We start from the raw sequence: 15315 nt of genomic DNA, 5'->3' as shown, positions 1-15315 counted from the left end.
GGGAAAGAGATAACTAAAACAGAAATTCAAAGATAAGCAAAATTTTTGATGTTATCAAAACTGTCAGTCTTGATCAGTTTAATATTTAAATCCCATAATACATTATCTCACACTTAAAATTTTAGCTTATCAGATTAAAAAGACAAAAAAACTTTGGCTCCAATGTGAAGTGAATGTCAAACATAAAAAATGGATTTGGTTTTTAAAAGTCCTCCCTAGGGCTTTATATTTAAGTGAGGCAAGGGCCTGTGAACTCTATAGATCACAACAGGAACATGATTCCAGGAAATTCCGAGGTCATGTTATTCTTGGAGATTTTTCTAACAAACAGAAGCCTTGCTGCAGAGTTCTATAAATATTTATCAGCCATGACTTTTACCCACAGGAGGTTAAAGATCTCTGAGTTTTGGATGAGTATGCAGAGTTGTCTGATTTGACCTGAATTAGCAGGCAAACAGAAATTTACTAGTTAGTGCAACAAAATAATAATATCCTTTGCAAAACCTTACAAGATAATAGGAGTTGGTCCAGTCATTGACAAACCAGTGTAAGCACTGTAATAACTTCTATCATTATTATTATATTTAATAAATTATATTTGCTTTCAGATTGTCTTTGCCTCAGAAGAACATGAAATGGGACATATTCTAAAAATATATGAGAAATTAACCAGGTTAATTTTAATGTTAGAAATTTAACTTTCTCCATACTGTTCGACTGTTCCTAGCTCAAACTTGCCATACTGCATGCCATTTTATTCGAAGTTTTATCATGTGTTCCCATTAAAATGCATTATGATTTTTATTTTCCAACGTTAGAAATTTTCAGCTTCTAAAGTAGCTAACTTCCTGATTTTATTACAGAAGCAGATCATTTTATTGATTTAAAAATAGACATGAGACAATGTACACTCAATAGGTCATTCAAGAGAAATATGGAAGATAGAAAGGAAAGCAGGTGCCGCTATCAATTTCTTTAGAAATATATTCATTTGCGATTAGTTTGATCACCTGAAAACTGTTTCAGAATACTTGAAAGAATATTAACGTGAACTAAACGTGATTTTTCCCTTGAAAATATCATGGTGTTTATTAAGGTAAACAGAAACGTTTTGGTGTGGGGCAAAGTGGAAGGAAGAATCATTGTTATATTTTATGGAGCCCTCCCTCCTATCAGCAATACTGTTGGCCTTCCAAGTCAAGCAACCACAGATTGAAAATATTTGGAAAAAATTTGCAGAAAGTTCCAAAAAGCAAAACGTGAATTTTCTGTGAAGTTGGCAACTACTTACTTAGCATTTACATTGTATTAGATATTATAAGTGATCTAGAGATGATTTAAAGTATATGAGAGGATGTGCATAGGTTATGTGCCAATACTATGCCATTTTTTGTAAGGGACTTGAGCATCTGCAGATTTTGGTATCTTGGGGGAGGGTCGTTCCTGGAACCATCCTCCCGCGGATACTGAGGGACGGCTGTATGCTTGACAATGAGAGGATGCAGTTATTAGTGTGACAAGCAGCAAGCCTGTCTCTAAGTGTTCACATAGGAGAGAAACTTGAGAGAGGTTTTCCCAAATGTGACACTTCAGAAATTTACGTGATGTTACAAAAAACAACTCATGAAGCTGAAAAGAAGTTATAAACTGTCAATAATAACAAATAGATTTCACCCAACCATGCTAGAGGAAAGTGCATTTTTTTCTCTTCTCTCTATGGAAAATGATATTACAACATAGTTTTCATATGAAAAGGCCATTGAAAAGAATAAGGTCAAAAATGTAGGAAATGTCTTTTAAAGATGTTTAATAAAATATATTTAATTAATAAAAACTTAATGCCATTTTTCCGGATTTTGTATTATGTCAGCTTTAAAAATTTTGTGATTTCTTGTTATTTATTATCTCATTATAAATAGATATTCACTTTTATACTTAATTTTATATTTTGCATTCTTTTTTTTAAAGGCTCCATAAAATCCAGATCTGCCCTGGGGTAAATTTTATAATTTTCACTGGAAATAGCTTTTTCCAGGATATTTTAAAAAATGCTTCAGTATGTGATGTTTTCTTGGAGAAGCCTCATTTAGCCCTGTCCGATGGTTCAAAGTGTTTTCCTTACAAGTACATTTTTATTGCTGTAAATTCTTATATTTTACAGTACTTAAACCTTCTCAATGATCAAGTTCTCCTCTTATATTTAGTCTATATTTATTTTTCAAACTAATAGTTCCCCCAAAGAACAAAACCAAGGTGTCCATGTTAACAGTAGAATCATAAAATGACATTTAGACAGTGATGCGTATGATTTGAAGAGTACATATAAAATAAAAATAGCTGCTAATGTATCACTAGAGCGTTTCTCCCCCTTATGATATAATTTCTACAATTAAAAGCATTTCTAAAAATCAGTGCATACAAATTCCTGAATATAAAAGAATATTTTGAGAACTTGTCATTGAAGAGGTACTGATTTTTCATACATGTTTTATTAGTAATAGCTTTATTGCTTTGCAATAATGTTAGTTTTAGAAGCCCTTGCACTAGTCCATAAGCATTTCAGGAATGAGTCAAAAGTAGAATCATTTACTGTCATATTTGTTTCCTAGAATCCAAATCCAGTATCTGGGGAATCAGATATCTATCTATCTATCTATCTATCTATCTACCTTGATAGTACATATTTGGCGATCACATATGAAATGGCTGTTACTGTGACTTGGTGTTTTCTTTTTCCTCTGACTTGTCATAGGTGCCTCAATACTATTGAACAAAGTTCAAGGTGTCTGAATGGGTAATTGAGGTTCTTCTAAGCCTGAGAAGACAATCAGAACGACTTTGGTCCTCTGTGTCATAACCTTTTTTTTTTTTAACAAACCGGATGGAAAGCAAGACATACATGGGAATGTGTTTTGAATTGTTTATGTGGAGAAGGCAGTGTCCCAGAAAGTGGCTGTTTGCTCTGTTTCTTCAGTATGTGATAACCTATGATGTTGTCTTCACTTGGCTTTCACAAGGTCAAGATTGTAGGCTGACCCTGAGCACAGAGGCATGGCCACCACCTGCCCCCTGTTCTCAGCTGACTGTCTAAAGTTGTGGCTGATGTTCACGAGTTTGAGGAGGAAGGGAAATTAGGCAGAGATCAGTGCAAATGTATTCTCACTAGAGACAGACTAACTCACCGTCTCTCTACTAGGGCCTGGAAAATGGCAAATCTCTTCATAAATGAAGCAGAGTGTGCTATTGTAGACACCTATTAGTGGGAAAAGGAAAAACTGCTAGTTTTGGAAGCAGTTTGTCCTTTTGCAAATCAAGCTTAGAAAATAGGGGTTGCCTCAAAAGCAATTCTGAAATCTTGCATGAATGTCATACCCTGGCCTGTTTGGCAATAGTTCCATTTTTGTGAAATTGTACATGGTGCTGATTTTACTGTACTTCCATGTATTTCTATTGACTATTGGCTAAAAGTTAAAAGGCTTTGTGTAGTAAAGCCAAAATTCCATACATACAAACCAAATAAAGAATATTTACTTTGAGTCGTATTTTATCATGTATGGCAGCTATGGATTCCAATTAGACACAGTGCATATTTCCCCCTACTCTTGATGGACTTTATTATCACAGCAAAAGATCACAGGATTTATTTTCCCCAGGAAAATCTACTGCGAGTTAAAACCACCTTGTCTTCCTGAATTCCACTTACAGCAGTACTTTGTCTTAGGAAATGGAGTTAGAATTGAGTGCGGTCGTAAGAAAAATAAATAGTATGTCTTGATAAACTGTAGTGGTTGGCAGAAGTGGTTTCCACCCAGTGCTGATACAAATCAAGATGGGAATATGATCATTTACACTTAATTGATAAAAGATTTCTCAGTGCACTCTGAATCCTTGACTCCCACAGATGAAAATAGGAGCTCATTTGGCTTTGCCAAGCAGTACAGTCTCTGGATTAATAAGAACAGTTTCATCCATGGGACGATGGAACTCACAAGCAATTTGGGAACAAAACAGTTTGTCACCTATTTTCTTTGCTCTTATAAAAATCCATTACTTTATACAGTGAATTTTACTACATTGCCTTATGATGTAGGTACATTTTTGGGTGTGTTTAAAGACAAGCACTTTCAATGGCATATAAGCCAACCAGAGCCCACATAACTCAAGCATTGATTTTAGGTCTCCCAGATGCTTTTTTATTTACACCAAATTAGATGCCATTTTGAATTCTTAATTAGTTTTTATTGTTTTTTTTTTAATCAGTCCATGTTTGGACTCTTACAAGGGTTTTTAAGGCATCGATATTTTTCAGTTTTTGCAGTTTTCAAGCAGATTACCGAGAAGTAAGTAATCTGTGTGGAGCCCCGAGCACCCTCTCCCAACAGCATCCCAAAAGCAAAAATAAAACCCAAAACAAAAAACCTGTGAAGTCGAATTTTATTTTCAACTCAACAGAAATTCACTACTAATTCATAATAGGTGTCTTATCCATGACAACAAATGCTTTGAGTTTACGTTTAGTGAACATACTTATTTACAAAAAAAAAATCTGAAAGACCAGCCTTGCTGGCTGTTCTTTGTCATTTCAAATGACAACCTAGAATTTGGTCATAAACAGAATTATCAGGTTGGCTATGTGTGCCTGTCTTAACTTAGGATGATATAACATATTGATTTTGCCTGATGATGAGTAGGGAGTAAAATCAAGGTAAGGCAGGTGTGGAGCAAGGTTGGCTGTGACAGCAGAGATAATTCATTCTCCCCTAATTGAGCACAGAAGTCCAACTAAATTCAAAGCATCAGTGGCTTTATCAAAGAGCACTGGTGCTTGTTTGAGCCAGCAATCAGGAATGTGAATGTCAAAGTCAAGGTGAAGGGAAGGAGAACAGAAACTAAGCTCACCTCTGGGGAAAGAGAAGTTGGAATGACTTAATTGAAAAAGAAATAACCCCTCTTTCATCATTCAACTATATGGAGGTCTAGGGTGGACTTCTTATCTAGTGGGTGGTTGCAGTGAGCAGCAAGGGCTACCTGTAGTTTAGACAGATAGGGAGGCACTGTGTTCCACTGTGTTTTCTTAAACTTGTATTGGTCTATTTGGCATCCATTCATCACAGGACCAGTTGTGTTAACTGTATTTTCTTATTTTCTGTGTTTCCGATGCTCTGGCATTTGTGGCCTTGCAGACAGGGATAAGAATACCTCTCCCAAGTCTACCCAGCTTTTAGAGATAGCAAAGGGTTCACCTGGGAAGATGACTTTCACATGTAAACTAACCAATCCAGAGCTCACACCCCAACCATATCTTTTCTCGAACCCTTACACACCAAGCCAATATTCCCCAGCCCTAAGTCAACACAGGGCCAGGTACCACACAGCTAGGGACAGCTCCTATGCCCCAAAGCTTGCTAGAATTATTCAAACTAGCCAGTCCTAAGCTGTTTACCCTATCTTGCCTTATCTTTCCCAGGAAAGTCACAAAAGAGTCTCTGATCTAGGCTTCCCCTCTCTCCTTCCACCTCCTGACCCAAACTGGTGCTTCCCCATGTGGTCCTGCATGATGTAGCATGTCTCCTCTTCTCAGGAAATGTAAATAATAAAATTCTTTCAGTGGTATTGGCCTCTCCACATCATCATTAAGTCACTTCCATAAATTAAAATCCTGTGGGAACATTTTTGAGACACACAACTTTATTCCTGCTGTGAATGGGCAGAGGGCAAAAACTCTTCTCTTAGACTCTATTTTCCAGTGTTTAGGGTATTTCAGAGGATCTCTCATGGCTCAGCACTAAATGATCCAAGTTTATATGTCATCACCTTGAGAAGTTAGGGCTGTTTGGAAGAGGCAGAGACAAAGACACGGCTAAACAACATCATTGTCCACAATAGTCTCTGTTCAGCCAATATGGACAAAGAAACAGAGAGAATTTATATCAGGAGACCTATTGTAAGAATGTCTTAACCTTTTTCAAAGTCCAAGTTTTCTGTTCGTTGGCTAGACTTTTAATCTCAATTTCATGGCTCAGTCTATCAACATATATTTGCCAAGCACCCTGCTAAATGCTATGGAAGCTGAAAATAGAAGCAAGGTATTATTTTTACTCTTAAAAGCCACACAATCTAACTAATAGTAACATCATTTGTTTTAGTCTGGGTTTCCTAGAGGCTAAGATGAGATTAGATATGCAAGAAATTTACTGAATGACATGTCTTGGGAGACACATGGTTTTCTTGCATTTCCACACATCTTGTAAGGGGAGGCACTGACTGCCCTTGTTCCAAACTATATTTTCAAGGGTGTTAGTATAATGAACAACCTTGGGAATAAGAGATAGCTTTTCCTTCCAGAGCATAGGTCAGGCTGCTTACTGTCCAGTGCTATAATGTCTTTCTTCAAGGTGAAGTTCAGGCAGACTTAATGCTCATTATAAAATATTCAAATTTTCTAAACTTGGACAACCTCTCCATAAAAAACCTTCAAAAACAAAAAACAGAAATGAAAAAAACTCTCTTCCCCCCTATCATGTTTAGGGTTGTCACCTGACCCTCTTAATATCATCCTGTGGGGTTTGGGGCTTAATGCTGATACTCTGGCTAGTGCTATAGCTGTAAGCAAGACACTATCCTTTGTCTCTGACCCAAGAGTCTCTTGTCTTCTGCCAGCATCCACGAATGTTGGCAGACTAACTTGCTAGCTTGCAAGCAGGGATAAAAACCCCAGAACTTTCAGAATTCTTGACAGAATGCTTGTGAAGGAAAATGGGGAGGAAACAGGATAGACTGGGACAGCAGTCAGACTATTATACAGGTCTGAACCTCATATCAGAGAGAGGGAAGGAAAAAACGTTAGGTAGAAGAATCTTGGACAAAGTGCAGTTACAATAAGGTCTTGACAAGGTTGATGGGGAGTCCGCCAGCCAATCTCACTCTTCAGAGCTGTTTCACATCTCATATAAATGGAATGGCCTGCTTTAACATCTCTGCTCTACTCAGTCATTGGCTGGGAGCAGCCCTTGGGAAGCATGGTTGTGAATCAGAAGTGATAGTGGATTCAGAACACAGCAGTCAAGTATCTTCCTTATAAGTGGGAGATCTGAGGGGCACATTCTCATGGCTGCCACATCAATGAATAGTTTGATGCCCAAACTCCTTTATTTTAAAAACGAGGTTGGCCACACTGCAAGTTAAATCTTTAAGTACAGGGAATGTTTACAGGTTAGGTTGAAGATCGTGTTGGACAGGTCTCTTGGTTATAAGCATCTGAAACCCAACACATAGTAACAAGCAAAACAAACAAACAGGCAAACCAAAAAGGAGTTTATGGCTTTTTGTGACTGAAGAGGCAAAGGTGGTAGTGGTGTCTCTCAGGGACAGCTAGGCTGGGAGATCCGATGATGACTCTTGTCCATATTCATCTGCTTTCCTCTGTGTTGGCTTTTCCTCTGGCAGGCTTTCCGTGGGGTGCTTTATTGTTTTTATAGGTATTGATATTGAAGAAAAGAGACACTCTCTTCTCTGATAGTGCCAACAAAACCTTTGGATTGACACTCATTGGCCAAGTTTGGATCAAATTTCTTGTCACAAGCAATTGTTTTACTTGAGGGACAGTGTACTCTGATTGGTCAGCTTTGGCCAGGTGCTCAGCCTTATGCCAGGAGAGGTGAGTTGAAGTGAGTCGAGTGTAATCATTAACACCCCAGCCAAGTGGAAGAGCACCTGTTGCTAAAGAGGAACAATGCTGAGTAAATAAAAATGTTCACCAGGACAACCGTTTTCTTCTCAAAGCTTCAGAGATGGTGATGACTACTGAGGTGGGTTGATTGTGGGTAAAGAAGTTGAGAAGTCTATCATCAGCTGGGAGTACAGGGGTCAAGAGAAAGGTTGACAGAGACAGCAGGTGAAGTCAGCAGTACGGCGTTGGGATCTGGGACACTCTCAGGCAGAACAGAGCTTTCAGGCTGCATATTGATTCCTCTTACGTTGTTGTTACTCTTTATAATATGGTTTTGGACACCAAAAGGTATCTCCAGATGACATGGCCTCTAAGAATGAAAGTTATATTGGAACATGGAAGCATAACTAGTTAATAAGACTTTTAGAAATTCGGAGAGATACTTAAACTTAGCTTTTGTTTGGAAAAGAAAATATTTAAAAATTTGTCTTTTAGAATATTTGAGTTAGTAATTAGTAAGTTTGGCTCTGTGAATTCTGTCTTCAAATATATGAGATTACATAATGGTTTTTGGGCCCTAAGTGGGCTTGTCTTGTTTCTTACCTTCTTTGAAGGTCAAGGTATGAACAGACTAATCTGATGAATACAGTTCTTTGGTATGCATTTCACCTAGTATCTTTTTGGACTCAATGGTCTCAATATTTCTTTCTAACCCATTTGCAGAGGCAACCATGGTACTGAGTAAGGCTAGGAGTTAGAATACCTGGGTTCTGGATCACTGCTCACTATGTCCTTAGCAAAACCCTTTAGCTTCTTGAGGAAAACTGGGTATGATAACACATTTCTTAAAAAAATTGTTAAGCCAGTCAATTGAGACAGTACATGGGAAGCTGTATCCAGGCGTAAAAGATGAGCCCTAATATCACATCAGTCTCAGGGGTGGAAAATTCAGGCCAAAGGTAAAGATATAGTGCAAACATCTTATTTTGTTTCTTCTAAATCATAGCATGTAGGATGGAATCTTTTTTGCCTACACCCAGGATGACTTCTGCTATTCAGTTTGCTTTAAAACAACAGATGGGTTTTCATAATTCAGAACTCAAGCAAACTTGCAGATCCCCCTGAGTGGTGTGATGAAGGAACCCACTTACACTGTCCTCTCTTTGTTTTGGTAATTGTCAGTCTCTAATTTATTTCCTTTGAGAAAGAGCTTATATCACCATCAACTTATTTAGTGGCTTAATACAGGGTAAGCTGATTATAAGCAATCTGAACAGTGAAGGTTTGCACTGCAGAGCAATCAAGCTAATAACACCTTTTGAGAATTTCTCCTGGATCTATCATTTCAACCGATCTTGTTAGATTATATGTGTTTGGGCATCTTCAGTGCTTCTCACCACCCTGCTTTTGGGATCCTGCATGCACTGTGGTCTTTCCAGAAGATAAAGCCACATGAAGCCATATATTTAGGGGGAAAGGAAATGACATTGTTTTTATACATTACCACTTGGTTCTCAGTTTGTTATTTCATCAAGATTTCCCAAGATTCGGTCAGAAAGAAAATATGAGATAATGTTACCAAAGGGTGCAGGGATTAGCTGAAGTTAGCTAAAGCTGAAGCAGAGAAGATTCACACTGAGTACCCAGGGAGAAATGATGGAATTTGAAACCCATCCGAATCCTTTCTTTTTCGTCTGTCTCCAAGAAGCTAAAACATCTGGTAAATCATGTCAAAGATTCAATCAATCATCCCTGTGTTTGGTTTTTATGATGCCAGACATCTGGATTGACTGAGTTTCTCTTTTCCTTAATTAAATCAACTGGATGTTTTGGCTTCCTGCAAAATCAGCTTTAGCCTAAATATACACATCATTATCTTATTTGTACTCTTACTCACTTGGGATCTTTATTATTTTTGCTTTAATTCCTATTTATTTGATGATTGATTTAAAATTGTTTCAAACATTGTAGTATACATTCGAGCATTAATATAAGTATTAATAAATATCTCAGAGAAACAAAATTGACTTGACTGTTCTACTTTTTTCTAAAAGGAGCTATGGATGTTACCTACAATGAATGGGTGTTGAGAAGGTTAAAGAACAATGTTAAATAATGATATAGCTAGTTCTCAGCAGAGATCAAAATAGCCACTTTGATGTAAAGACAGCTGGCACCAACAGTCATTTTAACTGTGTGTAACAGGAACACACAATTTATATAATTTATGCATTCCTAGGTTTTTCAGTCCATAGGAATTTGGTCTGGTTTTATATTATTTTCAGATACCCTTTGCATTCTTATCTGGAAAGGCTTCTGGGCAAGCTGATGACAGGAGGAGATTTAAAAAGAGATGAAAAGAAACCGTGAACACATACTGATTTAATGAAATACTATATTTTCTAGGAGAGAAATCAAACCTCAAAATAGACAAAACAAAGTTTATCACTCTGAATATATGACAGAAAACAACCAAAGAATTTTGGAATAACATTTCATACCTCACTCTTTTATGGCGTTTTTCATGGGGCTTGCCTAGTACACAAATCAAAAATGGATCTTACTTTCTCACTAAGGCGATTCTGTTCTTTGGTTTTAAAGAAATAAAAGATCAACAGAGAAAAAAGTGCCATTTTGATGCAATTGTAGTTAATTTTGAAACACAGATGGATTATGATTTTAGGATTCTTATTATAATCATTGAGCCAACTCGGCTAGTTATTTTATATTTATAGCGTGACACATGTCTAAACACAATACCTAAACGTTTTCACCAGAATTAGGCACAACTCCATTTCTACAGAAAGTCCTCCAATATACCTTAAGTGAGGTCATTTGCTAAAATAAAAATTAAAGTTCACTCTGATGTTACTCTGCCAGATGTGGATATTTCTTTATACTTTTTCTGCAGTTGATTTTGCAGATAACACTAGTGTGTTAAGCAATTTTATCAGGACTCTCCACTGATGCTCTGTTGGTGAATAGAAGGTGCTGGGCACTCATGTGCACTTTACATATGTTACCTCTTAGCTAATGCTCACGATAAGCCTCTGAGGCAGGTTAACTATTGTTAAGAGGCCAAAACTAAAGCTCAGGGAGGTTAAAGCAACTGGTTCAAAGTTAAACAATTCAATTTTTGGATTAACAGTACTTATTTAAAAAATATGTTTATATGTGCATATACATATATTCATTGCAGATATTTTGGAAAAGAGGAAATTAAAAAAAAAATACACAAACGTTGTTTTCCTAAGATAATAACTATTAATTTTTTTTTTTCTTTTTCCGTATGCGGGCCTCTCACTGTTGTGGCCTCTTGCGCTGCAGAGCTGCGGACGCGCAGGCTCAGCGGCCATGGCTCACGGACCCAGCCGCTCTGCGGCATGTGGGATCTTCCCGGACCGGGGCACGAACCCGTGTCCCCTGCATCGGCAGGCGGACTCTCAACCACTGCGCCACCAGGGAAGCCCACAGAATCTTTTTTTTTAAAAAAGGACACCAATAGTAGTTTATCAAACAGCTGTATTACTATCTACTCTTAAGTGTTTACTTTGTGTCTGTTTAGTAACAATATGGTGATGAAAATTCTTATAATTAAAACTGAGTACAGATGTACTAGATTTCCTCAAGATAATTCCCTAGAAGAATTTCTTAGTGCCTTACGAAGTCTTTTTATAAAGTGCTTGATATGTATTGCTAAATTATTGTCCCCAAAGTTATAATTTCCATTCTTAACAGTGCTACAAAAGAGGGCCTCTTTATCCATATACCCTGCTGGTAAAGCACACTATGGTCTTTTTTTTTTTTTTCATACTATGTTTTTTTAAATATCTTTGTCCATTTGATGATAGATAGAAAAAAAATTCACATTTTGGAATTTTCTTTTTGATTGATTATTATTGATATTAATTATATTTTCTTTTTTTACATGCTTAATATTTTATCATAAATCAGCTATTTTCTTTAGGTCAACCTAATTTTAACATGATGGAAACATGCAAATTCAGTTTTAGCACAATTAAATGACTTATATCTATAGTTAAGATTAACACATCAAATGTTAGATTAACACATAGGTGCTATCGAAACTGTCCATGTAAATCCCTGTTCATCTACTGTAATGATAAAATCAACTGTGTTTCTTTTCTAATCTTGCTTCCTTTGACTTTTGTCCATAAAATAAGACTGTGTCTTTCTTGAAAGTTTCTGTACTTCTTTTCCCCCTCCCTGGACCCTCCCAATGGAAGGCACAGTTTATCTGACTTACTGGAAGGCAGAGTTCTGACATCCTTTTATCCTCGCTTTACTATGTGGTGGGATAAATGTACGAAAGGTCATGGGCATTGTTAGGGTTGAATTGTGTCCCCCGAAAAGATATGTTGAAGTCCTAACCCCTGGCACCTGTGAATGTGACCTTATTTGGAAATTGGGTCTATGCAGATGTAATCAAGTTACGATGAGGTCATTAGTTTGGGCCCTAATCCTATATGACTAGTGTTCTTATAAGAAGTGAAGAAGACAGAGACAGAGGGAAAATGGCCATGTGAAGATGGTGGCAGAGATTGTTATGCAGCCACAAGCCAAGGAACACCAGGGCTACTAGAAGCTGGAAGAGACAAGGAAGAATCCTCCCTAAGAGGCTTAGGAGGGAGCACAGACCTGACAGCACCTTGATTTCAGATTTCTCACCTCCAGAACTGTGAGACAATAAATTTTCATTGTGTTATGCCACCACGTTTGTAGTGGTTTGTTACCATAGCCTTAGAAAACGCATGAATGGCAACCATTTCTTTGGGAGTAGAACCATCCATAGGTTCCACCCACTCTTTTCTCCTTCAAGTAGAGCTCTCATCAGAGCAAGCTCTTTTTCCCTGATGGCCCATCTGCCTGTGACTGCTGGGTTGTTTCTTTCAAGATAAAAACGACCTTGGATCCAGACCTTTATCTCCAACCTAGCCATGCCATCATTAAAGCCAATATTTTGATCTCCTATACACTTTCCTCTGAAAATCTGCACAGGTAGTGCATAGACCTCCAGTTCTAAAGAAAGATATGAGGAGGCTGGCATTTTGGTGACTGAAATAAAACCTTAAGATGCCCAGCTCCTTGCTTTGGCTGTTTGTGGCTGGTGTCTGAGTAGACATGTAGGATATTTAGCTTAGGCTATCAGCCCACTGGCTGACATTGATCCAAGAAGGCATGTTGTGGTCATATCTGGTATCACAGGTATTTGACTGTTGGAAAAGGAGATATTTAACTCCAGTTAAGTCTTCTCTTAAAGCACATAACACGTTGTACAAGCGTTTTGGGCACTGGTGGAGGGAGTGATTTGTTTCCCTTTATCTATATATTTTTCCAGCCAGGACTTTAAACGGCAAAGGCAGGTAAGTTTTCCATGGGCCTCAGATGACTTGTGCATGAGCTTTCAACCTTTTATTTAGTATTATCATGAGTAGTTAGCACAAGGTGGGCTGCCCTAAATCAATTACTTCTTGTCCTACTTTGAACTACTTTGAGGAATGAGGAAGAGGTGGAAGGGTGAACCTCGTGAATTCATGAAAACATCAAGAAGAATGGAATTCCTTGTCACACACCGGATACATAATTTTCTTGAGCTTAGAAAAAACTCAGTGATTATTATTTGAAACTCAAAGGTTGGAAGGAAATTTAAAAGGCTTGTCCCAGGAACACTGATTTTAGAAAAGCTGGCCAGAAAAACTAGGCGGTATGTGATTGGTGTATGTACCATGGTTTCATTTTTTTTTTTTTTTGCCTTTAAAAAAAAAAAATTTATATTAGGGTGTAGTTGATTAACAATGTTGTGTTAGCTTCAGGTGTATAGCAAAGTAATTCAGTTATACATATGCATGTATCTATTTTTTAAAAAATTCTTTTCCCATTTATGTTATTACAGAATATTGAGCAGAGTTCCCTGTGCTATACAGTACGTCCATGTTTGTTATCTATTTTAAGTATAGTAGTGTGTATATGTCAGTCTCAAATTCCCAATTTATCCCTCCCCCCAAACTTTCCCCTTTGGTAACCAAAAGCTTGTTTTCTAAGTCTGTGAGTCTAACATGCTTTCATCTTGATGTCAAAACATGAGCAGTAGGAGAGAGAAAGTAAAATAAGACATACTGATTTCAGTGGGCAGGTGAGGGATTTTTTATTAGAAACATTAAACTCTTGGTGATCGGTAATAAGGAGGTAAGGGCAGACCTAACTGTTTATGAAGGTGGGACCAGGGGACACTTAGTGTTGAGGCTGAAGGGCCAGGGTGGTGAGGACATGGGTGAGACTTAGGAGGGGCTTCAGCCTGACAGAGAAGTGAAGTGAAGTCAAATCAGCCGGGGTGCACACCCAGCCCGTGACCAAGCTTGGAGAGATCAGGCCCCAAGCTCTACCATCACAGGCTCCAGCAACAGGCAGATGCCCAAGGATGAGACCAAGAGCAGAGCATCAGGCTCCGAGTGGGGGCTTTTGGGGCCAGCCATTCTGCTGCAAGGCCCAGAGGGTTACAGAGCCCACCATGTGTATTCAAGGACTCCATCTCTTCCTTTCTGTCATAAGGTGCTGGGCCTCTACCCCATGTAGCCAGAAGCCATCATAGGGAAGAGGATCTGGGAAACCAAGCATTTATCTCAAGGGACTGTTAAGATTATTGCTTCAAACCAGGTTAATGAATTGGACAGAAGTATAATTTTTTTCCCTGCTACCCATCAGATAGAGTGTCATGAATGATCAGATTATAGATCAGATTATATTTCTCAGTTATAGAGAAATAAAGTACATTCTCTTCTTGTTGTTGCACATTTGAGTATAGTATAAGTAAATCAGGTCTTCTAGTGTACAGAGGTTTCATTATGCAAAAACCAGTTCATGAGCATCTGCTATTTCTAGCATTTTCCATTAATAAATGGACCTTCTCCTTGCCTGACGGTCCTATGCTCTGTCCTAATACCACAGCCTCTACATGCCTACCTTTCACCCCTGGACCCTTTCGGAATGCTCCTTGCTTATTGGTACGCTCCAGAAATAAGTTGGGAGGGCAGGTACCAGGGAAATGCTTTTAAGCTACTGTCTCCTCCAAGTTATCCTTTTGTCCAGCTTTGGAAAGTTTGTTAATGAGGCCCCAAGGAAGAGACCCACTTGGTAATGTGCTGTATGCTCACAGACCTAACACATGACTGGCAAGCCGTCAGTGTGGGGCTGCTGATTCCTTGTTCATTTATTCCTTCATTCAGTAAATATGTCCTGTGGGGGCTAAGCAGTGATGTTACAACTGGGAAAGAAAAATTGTAACACATTTTCCCCTCATGGAGCTTATAGTCTGAGAGGTAAACAAGCAGCAAGAAAGGTAGAGAGGGATGGTGAACTAAACGGATACTTTCTCACACCAAACCTGCTTTAGAAGTTGAACATGGGAGAAAAGAGCTTGGCAAAACATAGGCAACAAGATGATGTATTTGCATGGACTCTATAGGAGGCTGGGACTTTCTGAAAGTCTTTAGGAAGCAGATAGATATCATAAGGATCAGAGAAAGAACACTGAACAATAATGACCTTGTCCAATTATCTCTGCATCTGACAATGCAAGAGTTTCTTATTTAAAGAACTACTTTATACAATAAGAGTAACTGAGGAAA

Source organism: Lipotes vexillifer, unplaced genomic scaffold (genome assembly GCF_000442215.2).
Source record: "Lipotes vexillifer unplaced genomic scaffold, Lipotes_vexillifer_v1.1 scaffold367, whole genome shotgun sequence".
Classification (NCBI taxonomy): domain Eukaryota; kingdom Metazoa; phylum Chordata; class Mammalia; order Artiodactyla; family Lipotidae; genus Lipotes; species Lipotes vexillifer.
The sequence above is the reverse complement of the archived record's forward strand: the minus strand, read 5'-3'. Positions refer to the sequence as shown.